Source organism: Leopardus geoffroyi, chromosome A3, assembly GCF_018350155.1.
Source record: "Leopardus geoffroyi isolate Oge1 chromosome A3, O.geoffroyi_Oge1_pat1.0, whole genome shotgun sequence".
Lineage (NCBI taxonomy): Eukaryota > Metazoa > Chordata > Mammalia > Carnivora > Felidae > Leopardus > Leopardus geoffroyi.
In genome coordinates this window covers 57,995,476-58,011,588 of record NC_059336.1, presented here as the reverse complement: position 1 = coordinate 58,011,588, position 16,113 = coordinate 57,995,476, and the positions used below count along the sequence as shown (strand labels likewise).

The 16,113-nt window shown below is 44.8% G+C and overlaps 1 protein-coding gene across 13 annotated transcripts in view; it reads left to right on the top strand.

The window, feature by feature from the left end:
* IL1R1 (interleukin 1 receptor type 1) overlaps positions 1–16,113 on the top strand; it is a 78,846-nt gene that overhangs the window by 26,349 nt on the left and 36,384 nt on the right. For 2 of the 13 annotated variants that reach the window (XM_045445598.1, XM_045445601.1), the window contains exon 1: positions 11,738–11,954. The exons of 9 other annotated variants lie outside the window; for them this stretch is intronic. The gene's annotated coding sequence lies outside the window, so the exon portion shown is untranslated. Of the gene's footprint in view, positions 1–11,332; positions 11,480–11,718; positions 11,955–16,113 lie in introns of those variants that run through there. 2 more of the 13 variants (XM_045445595.1, XM_045445594.1) reach the window with 2 other exon arrangements.

The following is a 16,113-nucleotide window of genomic DNA, read 5'->3' as shown; positions in this document are numbered from 1 at the left end:
ACAACAGTAGAAACTATCAAAATGAAACACAGAGAAGAAAAACAAATAAAAAAAGAACAGAGCATCAGTGAACTGTAGGGCAATTTCAAGCAGCCAAATACACATGTTATCAAAGTCTCCAAAAAGCAGGAGGGGTCACAGAAGGACTATTTGAAAACAATGGCCAGAGCTTTTACAAATTGGATGAAAGTTACAAGCCCATCCATCCAAGAAGTTCAGTGAACCCTGAGAAACAGAGATCGATACATTATGTTCTGTGATAATCACATTGCTTAAAACCAGTGGTAAAGAGTAAAATCTTAAAAGCAGTCAGTGAAAGAACATGCCGAGGAACAAGGATGACAAGATGACAGATTTCTCACAGAAACAACGTAAGCCAAAAGGCTTTGAAGCATTGTCTCTACAGTACTGGGGGAAAAAATGCTGACGACCTAGAATTCTATATACAGTGAAAATGCTTTCCAAAAACAAAGGCAAAATTAAACCATTTCAAACGTACAAAACCTGAATTCATCACCGGCAGACTTACACTACCAAATATTAAAGGTAATCCTTTAGGCAGAAGGAAAATGATGACAGATGGAGATGAAATTATGGCATAAATTTCTTTAAAAGAAAATGGACTGTTCAAACAGAAGGAGCGATAGTGCAGTGTGAGGTTTTTAACATACGTAAAAGCAAAATGAATGACACACATAGCACAAAAGCCAGGCAGGAAAAGATGGGGCTATGGTATTGTAAGTTTCTTTTTTTTTATATTGAATTATAATGGATATACAATATCATATTAGTTTCAGGTGTACAACATAGTGTGATGATTTTATACATTAAAACATAATCACCTTTATCCTCTGACACCATACAAAGTTATTCCAATAACGCCAATATTCCAATAATTACAATATTATCGACTATGTTCCCTATGTTATACTTTTCAGTAAGTTGTGACGTATTTGTTTTATAACTGAGAAGTTTGTACCTCTTAATTATCTTCACCTGATTTACCTGTCCCCCCACCCCACACCCCTGTGACAACCACCAGTCTGTTCTCCACATCTATGAGTCTGTTTCCATTTCATTTTGTTTTTTAGATTCCACATATAAATGAAATCATATGGTATTTGTCTTTGTCTGACTTATTTCACTTAGAATAATACCTTCTAGGTCCATCCATGTTGCTGCAAATGGCAGGATTGTATTCATTTTTATGGCTGAGTAATATTCCCTCGTGTATATATACCACATCTTCTTTACCCATTCTTCTATCAGTGGACACTTGGGCTGCTTCCATATCTTGGCTGTTGTAAATAATGCTGCAATGAACATAGGGGTACATGTGCCTTTCCAAATCAGTGTTTTCATTTTCTTTAGATAAATACCCAGAAGTGGGATTGCTGGATCATATGACAGTTCTATTTTTAAGTAAGGTTCTTAGATGTGGAATGATATACATCACTTATGGAGAAATTTTCAGCATGAAATGCCTATTTCAAAAGGCAGAAAAGTGTTAAATCCATGGCCTCAGCCTCAACTACAACTAGGAAAAGAGAAACAAATTACATCCAAAGCAAGCAGAAGATAAGAAGTAACAAAGATCAAAGCAGAGAACAATTACATAGAAAACAGAAACATACTAGGGAAATTAATGACACCAAAAGCTGATGCTTGAGGAGAGCAGTAAATTGATACAGCCCTGGGTAGCATGATCAAGAATAAAAAAGAGAAGACAGAAATATCAATATCAGGGCTTAGGTAATATCACTGTACCACACTACAAATATTAAAAGGATAATGACAGAATAGTAGGAATACAATTATGCAAAAAAAATTGATACTTAAATGAACTGGATAATTTCTTTCAAAGACACAAACTACCAACCTCATTCAAGAAGAAATAGATGACTTGGATAGTCTTCTGTCTATTAAAGAAATTGAATTTGTATGGAAAATTTTCCCGCATAAAAAACCTCTAGGCCCAAATAACTTTCCTATTGAATTCTGCCAAACACTTAAAGAAGAAATAGTATCAATTATGTACAGAATTTTCCAGAAAATTGAAGAGGAATACATACTTCCCAAGTCATGAGTTCTCCCCAACTTTTTGACGTTAGTATTACTTGGATATCAAAACCAGATAAGACATTACAAGAAAAAAATAACTGTAGGCCAGTATTCCTCATGAAGAAAGACATACAAATTATAAACAAAATATTAGTAAGTCCATTCCAACAATGTGTAAAAACACAAATACATCATGGCCAAGAGGGCTTTATGCCAGGAATGCCAAGTTGGCTTAGCAATGGAAAGTTGATAAATGTAATTCACCGTATTAATGAAACCAAAAAAGAAAAACCATATGATCGTCTCAAAAGATGCAGAAAAGGCATTTGACAAAATCCAACATCTATCCCTGATAAAAATTCTCAGAAAATTAAGAATAGAAGTGCACTTCCTCAACCTGATAAAAGGCATCTGTGAAAGACCTACATCTAATATCATAGACTGAAAGTTTCCCCTAAGATTAGGAGCAAGGCAAGAATGTCTACTTTCCTCACTTCTGTTCAGCATGGTACCAGATCTGGCTGGTGTAAAAAGTCAAGAAAAGATAAAAGCCATCCAGATTGGAAGAGAAGAAGTAAAACTCTGTAGACAACATGGTGGTTTACATAGAAAATCCTACGAACTCAATAAAAAAGCTACTAGAACCAATAAGTGAGTTTTGTGATCACAAGGTAAATATATAAAAATTGGTTGTAGTTCTGCATACTAGTAATGAACAGTCAGGAATCTAAATTTAAAAGCAATACCCTTGAGGCGCCTGGCTGACTCAGTCCATGGAGTGTGCAACTCTTGATCTTGGGGTTGTGAGTTTGAGCCCCAAGTTGGGCGTTGTGATCACTTAAAAAATAAAATCTTAGGGGCGCCTGGGTGGCACAGTCGGTTAAGCGTCCGACTTTGGCCAGGTCGTGATCTCGCGGTCCGTGAGTTCGAGCCCCGCGTCAGGCTCTGGGCTGACGGCTCAGAGCCTGGAGCCTGTTTCCGGTTCTGTGTCTCCCTCTCTCTCTGCCCCTCCCCCGTTCATGCTCTGTCTCTCTCTGTCCCAAAAATAAATAAACGTTGAAAAAAAAAATAAAATCTTAAAAAAAGCAATGCCCTTTACAATCAGTAATATCGTATCAATATTATTGATATCATTTTCATATGATAATATGAAAAACTTTGGGATCCATTGGAAAGAAGATGTATGAGATCAGTGTGTGAGGTGGTAGTTATGGGGGCTCTGTTGTGCCCCTGAGCCCACAGTGTGCTTGGCCCTGTTCTTGTCCATGGTCTCTGCTCCCTGCCATGTCTGGCTTGGGTTTCTCTCTCCGCAGATGTTATTTCAGGGTCTTTCCTAATTGCTGGCTTTCACTGGGTCATCCAGGTACCTACCTCACTACTTCCACACAGAGAGCAGGGAAAGTGGAAAAAGTGCTCAATGCTTTCTAAGCATTTGTTTTACTCCTGACTTCCTCCCCTTTTCCTGGGACAGCATGGGGGAAAAACTCTCTTCCTAGGACACATAGGGCTTTCCTTTACATTGAAGCTTTTTATTATTATTATTATTTGTTTTTTTAATGTTTATTTATTTTTGAGAGATAGAGACAGAGCGTGAGTGGGGAGGGGCAGAGAGGGGGAGACACAGAATCGGAAGCAGGCTCCAGGCTTTGAGCTGTCAGCACAAAGCCTGATGCGGGCTAAAACTTATGGGCTATGAGATCATGACCTGAGCTGAAGTTGGACGCTTAACCAACTGATCCCATCTGCCCACTTAACCCAGTGCCCCATCATCTGCATCTCAACTCTTATGCATAGGGACCAGTCCTCACACTCTTGAGAAAGCCTGGGCTCTGGGTGTCACCTACATTTTTTTCTCCTTGGGCTCCTTCTCTGAGATTGTTTCTCTGTGTTATTATTTTCACGTCCAGATTGGGAAATCGCCAAGTTCCTTGACAAGCACACAATATGTCAAAGCAGCAGGGCAAAACACTGTAAATGATTTTTTTTTCTTAGAGAATAAAAAAAGGAGTGATGAAAATGTAGTGTGGTAAGATTTTACAGTGCTAACATATTGTATTTAAAACCGTCAGTCTTTTTTGTTTTTAATTGAAAAATAATAAATATTCTATTGCTGATTTCATGATCTTGTGACTGTGGACTAGATTGTTGCCTCTGCTAGAAATCACTATGGGCACAGCACAAGTTTGCGGTGATACTTATCATGAAAAACCTCCCTATACCCTCTTCCTTAGCTGGTTGGGTGATTACTTCTTTTTTTAAAAATTATTTTTATTTATTTTTATTTTTGAGAGAGAGAGACAGAGCACAAGCAAGAGAGGGGCAAAGAGAGAAGGAGACACAGAATCCAAAGCAGGCTCCAAGTTCTGAGCTGTTAGCACAGAGCCCGACACGGGGCTCGAACTCATGGACCGTGAGACCATGACCTGAGCTGATGTCGGAAGTTGAACCAACTGAGCCACCCAGGAGCTCCTGGTTGACTACTTCTCACATTCAAGGTTGTAAATGAGTATTCTGGGACAGGCGTCCACCTCCCCCCCGCCCCACCCATGCATTGTTCCTATCCTTGAAGATCTTACATATATTTTTATTAGAAAAATAAAAATATAGACATGAAACAATTATGGACAAAGAATCATATTGATGAATGTAAGGTAATTACAATAATATAAAAAATGAGCTCATAAAATATAGAGAAAACATGTGACCTGGTATGTTTTAGCTGAGAAATGGAAGACAGATTGAACAATGACAAGGTTGATGAGAAGGAAAGGGGAAGGTGTAAATATTTTCACTTAAGTATAGATTTAAAATGAGCAGATTATTTATTCTGGATGAAGACTAGTTTGCCAGGGAAAGACCTTTTTTCCAGAGGCCTTGAATTGTCTAGACTCTAGAGTAGCAATGTCCAATAGAACATTCTGCAGTAATGGGAATGTTCTATGGGTGTGCTATCTAATATGGTAGCCACTCATAACATGTGATGGCTATTAAGTTCCTGAAGTGTAACTAGTGCAACCGAATTTTAAATTTTATTTAATTTTAAATAATTTAAATGCTATCATGATTCTAGAGGCTGATGTATTAAATAGCACACCACAGATGTAGAAGAATACAAGAGGGAGTCCTTGAAGTCACCTCCTGAGGGCTGTGCATAAGTCACAGTCAGGGGACCTTCTGTGTCTCCTGCCCAGAATCTGGTCTAGACTGGATCCTAAATCTTTTATGCCATTTTCGGGGGAAATGATATTATAGGCTTCTATTGTTGTCACTCTCAAGAGGACCCGAAGCCCAGTATCACTCACCTCCTATGAGGACAATACCCACTATGTTCTAGACTGTAAGCTGAGCTCCTCAGCAGGTCTAACTATCCCAGGGTACGAAGAGCTCAGCACTCATCACCCAGGCTCTTAATTCAATGATTTTCTTATGAGGATGTAAGAGGTAAAGAAGGAATCAGTGGTATTAAGGCCTCTTCTCTCAACCTTTGGACCCAGGACAGAGAACTTTCCCAGCTCCCATCCTCTCTCAGGGAAGTCGTGGATAATAGTAATTATTGTTGGACAGTAGTCCACCTGCTGCTGACTATTGCCAAATTGTTTTGAGGACACAAAAGAATGGAACAGGTGGTAACATAGTCTTTGGAAATTAGCAAAATGATTCAACAAATATGGCACTCCTGAGTCTGGCCAGATTTTTCTTCTGCTTCTATTGTCGGAGGTAGTAGTTTGCTCCTTACCTTTCTAAGTATCTTTGTCTGTAGCAGCTTACTTCTGCTGGTTGCACTACTTCTTGGCAAACCATCAAATAACAACACTAGAGGGGCACCTGGGTGGCTCAGTCAGTTAAGTGTCTGATTCTTGATTTTGTCTCAGGTCATGATCTCAGGTTCATGGGTTTAAGCCCCACATCCAGCTTTGCACTGACAGCATGGAGCTTGCTTGGGATTATGTCTCTCTTTCTCTCTTTTTCTCTCTCTCTCAAAAATAGATAAACTAACTTAAAAAAATAACAATACTAGAAACTAAATCATTCTTGCAGTTAGCACTTGCTGAAACGTACAAGGAAATAACTACTTCTTTGACTCAAAATAGTATATTTCAAGCTAAACCTTTTTCACTATCTCGTAATTCTCCTTTTCCCTTTATTTGCTGGTGAGATAATCATAATAATCATCTTCAGGAAGTCTGTAACCGGGCAGTGGTCAGAGGTGATGCAGGAGAAGGGAGGATAGGTGTCATTTTAATTTGAAGAGACCTTGCATGCTAGGCTGATTCTGTATGGTACAGGACAGGCCAACAGCGAGTTGTGACATGCTTCTGAGTTGGGTCATTGCCTTGCTTATCTATTACTGTGATCCAGATTCAATGACTTAGAACAACAATGTATTATTATCTCTCATGGTTCTGGGGTTGATGGGACTCAGCTGAGTGGTTCTCCTTTGGGGACTCTCCTATGGATATAGTTGGCTAGCAGCTGACCAGGGTTGGCTGGCTTAACTTCCAGAATGGTGCTCTCCCATGGTAGGAGTTGGTTCTGGATGTCAGCTGGGGTTGTGGACTCCATGTGGTTTAGAATTTCTCATAGCATGGCAGTCTCAGGATAATAACACTCCTTACCTGGCAGCTTTGGGTACCAAGACTGAGTGTTTCAAGAAGCCTAAGAAGAAGCTGAAAGGTTTTGGATGATCTGGCCTCAGAAGTTCCAGAAAGTCAATCCCACCTCATTCTATTGGTCGGAATTGGTTGAGTAAGCCAGCGAGACCAGCCCAGATTCAAGGGAGAGGAATTAGACTTCACCTCTTAATTGGAGAAGGGAAGAATTTGAAGCCATTTTTTAATCTACTACAGTGATAGTATTAAAAGGAAACCATTTAGAGAAGACAAATTGGCAGTAATGTTTAGAAAGGATTGAAGAGTTAAAAGGCTACAACAAGAACTCTGGATTTTGGAAGGTGCTTATGGAAGAGAGTAAGTGACAAAACATAGAGACAAATTACAGACACTTTCAGAGAACCAAAGATAGTGGGACCTTGTAGAAATACAAGGGAAAGCATTTAAGGCAGCCAGTTCTTTCATTATGTTCAAAGATGAGGTTAAGGAAGGCAGTGCTTTTGTTATGTGTCCTTTACATGACTGAGGACAAAGATTTCAAAAGACCCTTCTTGGTGGCACCTGGGTGGTTCAGTCAGTTGAGCTTCAGACTCTTGGTTTCAGCTCAGGTCACAATCTCGCAGTTCATGAGTCCAAACCCCATGAGGGGCTCTGCACTGTCAGTGCAGAGCCTGCTTGGGATTCTCTGTCTCCTCCTCTCTCTGCTCCTCCCCTCCTTGCTCTCTATTTTTTCTCTCAAAATAAATACTAAACATTAAAAAGAAAAAGCCCTTCTTGGATGATGAGGGAAGCTGGTAATGGCTGCCTTTTGGGTGGTGATGGCTGGCTTGGCTATTGGTGCTTTGAGTTTCATGTGTTCAACCAATGATCGGATAAAGATCTGGCATAAGAGAGTAAGAGGCCACTAGTCTGGTTCTGTTAGGTGCAGCAGTTCTTGGAAGCCACCCCATCTATCGGTCTCTGGAACTTCTGTGCTGTTTCTGTGTTGTTAGCAAGGAAATAAAACCAGGTGTAAGAAGCCACTTGCACTCAGTTGCTTTTTGTTTTTAATTTTATTTTAATGTGTATTTATTTTTGAGAGAAGAAGACAGAGTGTGAGCATGAGAGGGGCAGAGAGAGAGAAAGAGACACAGTCTGAAGCAGGCTCCAGGCTCCGAGCTGTCAACACAGAGCCTGATGTGGGGCTCGAACCCAGGAACCGTGAGATCATGACCTGAGCTGAAGTCAGACGCTTAACTGCCTGAGCCACCCAGGAGCCCCTCAGTTGCTTTCATTGAGCAAGATTAAAGCCGCAATTAGAATAAAAAGTTTGCCGGGCTGCCTGCCATGTCCATCTTTTTGTCCTCGTCTTATAAAGGAAGTTAAGAAATAGTTTACCGTCATTGGCAATTTTATGATATTCTACAGTTTCTCATCAACTCTCATCTCTGGTTCACATGCGGCTTTCTGCTTGGTAAAGGTCTTGCAAAATCAGAGGAATCTGAACAGCAAAACGATCAGAGAAACCCACAAAGAACTGCTTAGAGAAAGGGACAGTCCTGAGCCAATGAAAACGGACAAGTGGCAGTAATGGGAGGTAATATGAGACACAGATTGAAAATGTGGTTATTTGGAGGTCAGGAGATGGAAAATGTGTGAAAGGAACGAAAAACTAGGCTGTAGAAGGAAGTCCATGTAGGACAGTGGTTTTTAAACGTATCTCAGGGAACACTGTGGTTCTGTGAGCCGTTACTGGCAGTTCTATAAATAACGAAAAACAGGCGTAGCAAGAATCACAGAGGCCCTGTGTGCAAAGATGTCATTTTATTTTCCACAACTGAAGTCAGCTTAGTTCATGGATCCTCATTTCCATCTCTAGCGCTAGAAAAAAAGCTTGCCACTTCAGAGCTGCTTAGTCTCTACTGGTGCAAGACTCAGCCTCCTCTCTTTGGAATCCTTCTCTTTCTAAACCCCTTGTCCTTGTGGACACTGACTGGAGTTCTCTCCATCCGTCGTCCTCTGGACTTACCCACCCCAGCTGGGATCATGCTTGCCTTGGTGTCCCCAGCTGCCAGGGGTGGTCAGTGTCGGCCTTCTTAACCCTTGGCATCCCCCTCTGAGGGTCTGGGGACTCTGAACAGTCTAGGAGTGTTGTGTCACCATTTGTGAAACAGCCTGTTCTCAGGCCCAGGCAGTTCCACTGTCACAGCTATCCCTTGGCACAGACCACCCTGGACACAGGGCTTTGCTCTGACACTGGTGGTTTCCAGGATTCTGCTTCTTGTGCATTACTAGACACTCTTATCAAAGACAGTCCCATGATTTGGGCAGCTTGCTAGGCGGGTCATACACCGAAAATCCTCAGAGAATATGGTCTCTCTCAAGAAAGGTGGTCTGGCGATGGCAGACAGTCGAGTCTTCCAAATGACAGGAGTCTCAGAGAGGGGAAGGTAGTGAGGGAGATAACACTCCAGAAGGTGCCATCCAGACCCTGGATGTTATTTCCGTTTCTCGTAAGTTTTTGTGAAACACACAAATATCATCACCTCCGCGGAGGCATATGTCTTATACATTCGCATTCAGAGCATTTGTGTGGTGCTGAGACCAGAGCATACAGGAGTGACAATCTCCGCACCATGAGCTTTCAACTCAGGGGTGAAGCAAGACAGGTGGACACACGAGCCACCTAGGAAAGGAAACAAAGGGAAGGGAGAGTTTGGAAGCGTGGTCAGCATGGCTGAGTGAGGGAGGAGATACATTCAAAGTGCCAGAGAGAACAGTGGCTATAGGTAAGAAGGGAAGGTCTTCAAATCCCATCCTCAAAATAGACGGGTGTATGCATGTTTTATCTGGGTCTAAGGGCTCACGTGCCTAGCAGGATGGTTGGGGTAGGGGTGGGTGGGAGGCATCAGAATACAAAGAAAAAAACAAGGAAAAGTGTAATTTTAATTCCAATTTAAAAATTTAATTACATTTAACTTTATTAATTTAAATTTAATTTAGTTTAATTTTAAGTGTAATTTTAAATTAGGATTAAAATTTAATTTTAATGTAATTTTAAACTAAAATTAAATTTTAATTTTGAAATTTAGATTAAAATGTAATTTTAAATTCTACATTATTACACAGACTCGTCATGTTTTCTACTCGTAAACTGTTTAAAAACCTTCACTATACAAACTGTGAGATATGTTTATGCTCACTAACAACAGTAGTTCTGCAGCACTGAGCCTGACCTGCTCATGCTAGCTTTCATTAAGTGCCCCTGGGACACGTGCTGAAGTAGCTTCAAGCGGAGGGTTCACAGTAAGGCCATCACTAGGGGGGCTCAGAGGAACAGTTGTTCCCACCCCTGGCAGCATGTTGGAATCACCTAGGAGCTTTAATAACACTGAGATTTGGGCCTCAGTCCCAGAGATTTTCATGTGACAGATCTGGGCAACAGTGGTCCAGCTCTCTCTCCTGATGATTCTGATGTATAATCAATGTTTTGAGGACCACCACTCTAAAAAGGAATACTAAAGAGATGGGGACATCTGGTGAATTCTTTTTTTTTTTAAGCTATTTTAAAAATTTTATTTATTTATTTTGAGAGAGAAAGAGTGAGCGGGGGGATGGGCAGAGAGAGAGGGAGAGAGAGAATCCCCAGTGGGCTCAGCGCTGTCAGCACAGAGCCCGATGTGGGGCTCAATCTCATCAACCTGTGAGATTATGACCCCAGGCACTGAGCCACCCAGGCACGCCTGGAGAATTCTCATAACACCGTGTCACTGGCCCCAGAGTTAAGCCTGTTCCTTGGAGAAAGAGGAACCAGATGCAAGGGCTGGAACCAGATAAAATTTTTTAAAAAATAAGAAATTATCATCACAGCAGGCCACAAGTCAGCATTAGGGTTGATGAATTATTGCTGTTGGTTTCTTTATGCTTTCCTCCAGCCCAGAATTATCTGGGCCAGCTGAGGCCAGGATTATCTCAATTCTTGGGTTTCTGACAGAGATATCAAGGGAAGGGCTATGGAAACCAGCACCTGCCCAGCCTGGAAGGGATACAGGAAGGGTGTGTGTGTGTGTGTGTGTGTGTGTGTGTGTGTGTGTGTGTCTGCTTGTGTGTTCTGTTAGGAAGGAAGCAATCATCATTTACTCAATGTCTCCCCAGAGGATGGCTCATTAGGTCCTCAAAACAAGTCAGGGTCCAGGCACTTGCTGGAGGTACGGAGTTTTGGAAAGGGAAGAACAGCTTCCAAGCCCCTGGCTGTGGGGCTTGGAGCCCAAGCCAGCCTCTGCTGATACCCCAGCATCTTTCCCTCCCCGCACCAAAGTCTACGCCTGACCCCGCCATTCGCTGCATTTCTAGGACTACCAGTTCTCATGTGCAAAATGAGTGGATGGGAGTAAGTGGGTTTTAAGCTTAAAAGAATACCTGGTCAGGCCAAGAAGTCTGGTATCAAGACTGTACCACCGATAAGCTGCTCTTTTCATCCCGGCGCAAAACAATAACAAGCAGCAAGTGACTCTTGTGTCAACCCTGTGCTTGGCGCTGGTTTACAGTGTTAATTTATGTAATCTCCCCAACCACTCCATGAGGTGGGTGCTGCTGTGATCCCTTTTCACTGAAGAGGAAAGGAGGTACCAAGAGGTTGGTGACTTGTGAAAGTTCCCAGGGCCAGTGTGAGAGAGCAGGGGCCAGGCCTCAGGCTCCAGTGACTGACCCTATCTGGTCTCTTAGGCTGGAAAGTGTGTGTTTCTGGGACCTGAAAGTCCCAAGCTCCATTCGCTGCAGTCATGCCCAGGGACCCCGCAGTTGGGTGGTAGCCAGGTTATGCTGTCCAGGTGAGTCGTCCCAAGTCACTGCGGGTGGGACCACGGTCACTGCCCCTCCAGGGTGCGGGAGCCCGGGGCCCCCGGGGATGAGGGGGATGAGCGGGGCAGGCCAGAGTCCCGGGCTTCCCGGGGGTAGGGCGCGGGGGCAACCGGCCAGCTCTCTCCCTCCTGAGCCCGGCTCGCCCCGCCTTCTCCGCCCACCCACCCGCGTCCGTCTCCGCCCGAGGCGTCCAAGCCGAAGCCGGAGCCTCAGCGCAGCAGGAGCCGCACCCGGCTGTTCCCGGGCGCAAGGGCGGCGCGGCTCCTGCTCGTGCCCGCGCCCGGAGCCGAGCCGGAGCGCGCGGCGGCCGCGGCGGCGGCCCGGCGCCCCCAGGAGCCGGCGGGCATGTGACTAACCGCGCGCCCGCGCCCCGGAGCCCCTCGCCCGGCTCCCAGGGCGCCCGCCCCGCCGCGCTGGGCCCGGGGCGGCCCGGGGCTCGACCAGGTAGGAGGAAGCTGCAGCCTGCGGGGTTGGAGTGTTGGCGGGTAGGCGGGCGGGCGGGAGCGGCGGTGGGGGGTGGGGTGGGTACCCACCGTGGCTTTGACACCTTTCCCTTCGCACAGACCGCGCGGAAAGCGTCCTTCTTAAGTCAGTTAGACTGAACTTGGTTGTCAGTTTGTCGTGGAAGAAGGTGATGGCGGTGAAATCTGTGGGGGTTTTGCTTGTTTTTATTTTTGTGTGAAACCGGAATAAGGATTGTTCAAATCCCTTTGCGGGGGGCGGGGGTGACTTGACGATGGTCCTGGCGGGTTGTTGTGGTGTGTGTGTGTGTGTGTGTGTGTGTGTGTGTGTGTAAACTGCTTCCAGGAATTTGAATGCAGCCAAGTATGGCTGGTTCAGGAGTGTCCCTCTCCGGGGTTTAGGCTCAGAGCTGTCAGTCTGGTCAACAAGATAAGGACGAATGCGAATGCCCTACAGTGGGGGAGAGAAACTTGTGCTCCCGAGACCCCAGGGAGAGGCTGATGCTGGGTGTAGCTACAAACAGACATGAAGAAGACTCATTCACAACAGGCAGGTCCAGTATTTCACAGTTTATAAGGCTCTTTAAGCTTCTCTTTTATCTTCCCCAAAGTCTTGTGAGAGACACGCTATTACCACCTTCCTTTCACAGCAGGGAAAGTGGAGGCTTAGACAAGGTGACTAACTTGGGGGACTGGCACCCAGAAGGAGGGTGAGCCCTCGGGACTCCAAAGCTATGCCTTCTACTTTACCACCCGTTGGCTTCCATGGTCCGTGCCTGCCCAGGCTTTCTCCTCTGTGCTGCTGAGGGTGTGTGGATTCCTGCCAGGGCAGATGTCCCCAGTGATTTCTGGTGGTAGGAGATGCTTATCAGATGGGCACGTTCTAGGGCTTTTAGCGCCACAGCGTAGGAACCAAGTAAGGGACATCTCTGGGCCACTGATGCCTTGGAGAAAAAAAGGTGAGCTGAGATCCGTCTGTCATTGGAAGGTGCTGTCTGGGTCACCCTGGCTTGGTACCAAGCTTCTGGAAGGTGAATGTATAACATTGAACTCCAGGACTATTGGCGAACTGAGGACAGCCGGGGATGTAGGGTGGGGGGAGTGCTGGGGGGTTTGCTGCCCCTTTCCGCACCCAGTTTACTGTGCATTTGTGGCCACCTTTTTTTCTCTTGACTGCTTTTAATTTCTTATTTCATATCCTTGTCATTGCATTTAATATTCTGTATTCATATCCTGTATTATGTTTTGTGCTAGATGAAAACGTGGGGCCTCCGGGATGGGATTTGATGCGAGAAGGGACATGGAACCCTTTATGTATTTTTAGTCTTATTTGGCGAGCTGCCACTTTGTGGCATGTGGAGCATCACCTGGCCCTGTCTACATTTGGGTGGCCTCCATGTAGTTCCAGAAAGGATGTTTGACCTGAATTTTCACATGATCTTGGCAGGGCAGAACTAAATTCTCCTTTTGCTTTCTTTCTTTTTTTAAGTTTATTTATTTGTTTTGAGAGAGAGAGAGAGAAAGAGAGAGAGAGAGAGGCAGAGAGAATCCCAAGCAGCCTCTGAGCTGTCAGTGCCAGAGGGGGGGCTCGAACTCACAAACCATGAGGTCATGACCTGAACTGAAATCAAGTCAGACACTTAACCGACTGAGCCACCCAGGTGCCCCTAAACCCTCCTTTTTAAACAGGCTCTACTCAGCCCTGTGTGGCATAATGCGGAAAGGCTTTCTTTATGGCTTTTTAAAATAGCATCTTGTCAGTAATTCTTTTACTGTTGGTGAAATACTACTTAATATTAGATTCACTTATTTATTTAACACATGTTTATTGAATACCTACTTTGTGCCAGACACTGTTCCGAGTACTGAGGACAGAGCAGTGAATGGGATAGATGACAATCTCTGCCCTCTAATGGATGTGAGTCCTCTTGGTGAAGTCACAGGGCAACTGCAGTCTCTCTGCCTAAGGGGGTTCTTTGAACTTTGCCTCTTTGAATGGAGAGTGGGCCTGCTGGCCACCCACAGGCAGGACACTGTTCAGTGTCTCCACTGGAGAGGGCAAGAAGGTAATGGATACAGATACAACTTATATGGGTGGTTCCCAAGGATGCTGAGATATACTCTAGGGCTTGGCCGTGCCCTTGGATCATGGAAAATGGAAACCGTGTGGCTGGGATGCACCAGTGGGAGACGGGTGTCCTCCTGGAAGCAGGAAGATATGATGTTGTAAACAGAGTGTTTTATTAATCAAAGTGGCAAAGCCGGACAGTTGCAACTACCCCAGCATAGGGAGGAGGGAAGTACAGAGATTATGCTACATGACGGACTCACGGTGAACTTGCCACTTTGAAGGACAGCTGTCATCAGAAGGCACTGAGACTCACTGGCCATGGCCCAGCCTCATGATGTTCTCCATCTGCTGCCGTTTGTATTTGGGTTTGTGTTTTCCTTTGAGGTTTCGAGTTTGTCGGGCCGGCTTACAGGATCTGTGCTGTCAGCAGCTTTGTTCGCCTGCTCCTTCCACCCTGCCCTTGCCGGCTGTGACCCCAGGAAATGCTGCTGCAGCCTCCTGGCCATGCTCAGCACTGGGGAGCCTGTGGGGGAGCCCTGGAACCAGAGTGAGCTCACCAAGTGTTGAAAGGGGCTGGGGTTCCTGAAGGTTTGAACGCCTGAACTCTGCACTTCTAATACACGTGGCAGGGTGATGGAGGCTTTCCCCATTCCTACCTGTTCCAGAAAGGATTTACAAGATGCCATAAATGAAAAATAGGATGAAAGAAAAACAAGAGCGGAGAGGAAGTGGAGCCTGCAGTGAGTCTAGAAAAGTGTCAAACGTAAACCTTCGTGAACTATCTATTTGCAAAGTTGCCAAGTGGGGCTATAAATCTGGAGGTAAGCTGGGTGCCCCGGCCTTGCCTGTACCTTACTTAGTTAGCATTGCCTGAGGTACTCTGACGAGAAATGCCAGGACTCCAGAGCAAACAAACCAGCGTCTCTGGGGGTGCGCCCAAGCACTGGTGTTTTTAAAGCCCCCAGGGTGTTCTAAACGTGTGACCAAGGTTGACAACCCCAGTGTACCTTCCTGCAGGCAGTGGGAGAGAGGAAACCTGGTGGGACACAATTGTCTGTGTCTTCAAGCTGTAAATGAAGTGCTTAGGAGAAGTAAAAGGATGCCTGGTAACAGAGAAAAGTGGGACTGTCCCCCCCTCCCAGGGTCCCCGTTGAAGAGGTACAAAGAGCAACTTTTAGGCGGTCTCTTGAAACGATTCCCCATCGACAGGGCGGTTTGGTAGCCGAGTTTCAGCTGGACTTAGGGTGCTAGTAGAAGGTGGGGGAGGTGGCCTATGCATCGTGAGCTCTGCACGTGTGGCCTGGCAAACCAGAGCACTGAAGGCCACCAGCAAATACAGCCCATGACTCCTGCCCCTGAGTTCAATCCAGAATTAAATTCTGTCACTTAGAGCAGTGCTTCTTGGCTCATTCAGAACCCCTTACCCCTCTTTTTAAATACATAGTTTATTGTCAAGTTAGCTAACATACAGTGTATGCAGTGTGCTCTTGGCTTTGGGAGTAGATTCCTGTGATTCATCGCTTACCCCTTACTAATGCAAATATTTGCAATTCTGAAATAATATAATAAAACTTACTGACAATGTAATTTCCAAATAGTCACTATAATAGCTAGATGTAAAGGATCACTGTGTGGATGGATGCTTGGGCAGAACCAAACTAGAACCCAATGAGGCTGCCAAATGGGTTATGTAGGCTGGACTGTAGGATCACAGAGGACAACTCCAAGTTTGGTCCGGATCAGAGACATCCTGGTGGGGGATCCAAGTACCACTGAATGATGAGTGACTCTTGCTCAAGGTCTAAGTGGTTGTCAAAGCCAGTCCTCTCTGTTTTCGCCATATTTGCATTCCTGGAAAATTTAGTATGTACGAAAAGCGTGCCAACAATATATAAGTGTAGGACGGAATTAGGCACTAGCCTCCCCAAATGATAAATGACAAGAGATGCTTGGAAGTCATGCAGGACAAGAGTCCATCTTTACTTTGTGGAACTGCCTCGAGTTGTTCTGGAAGGGCCTCTACCACTAAATGCTTCGTTGTGATCACCCAAGGTGTCCCCTTCTCCACACT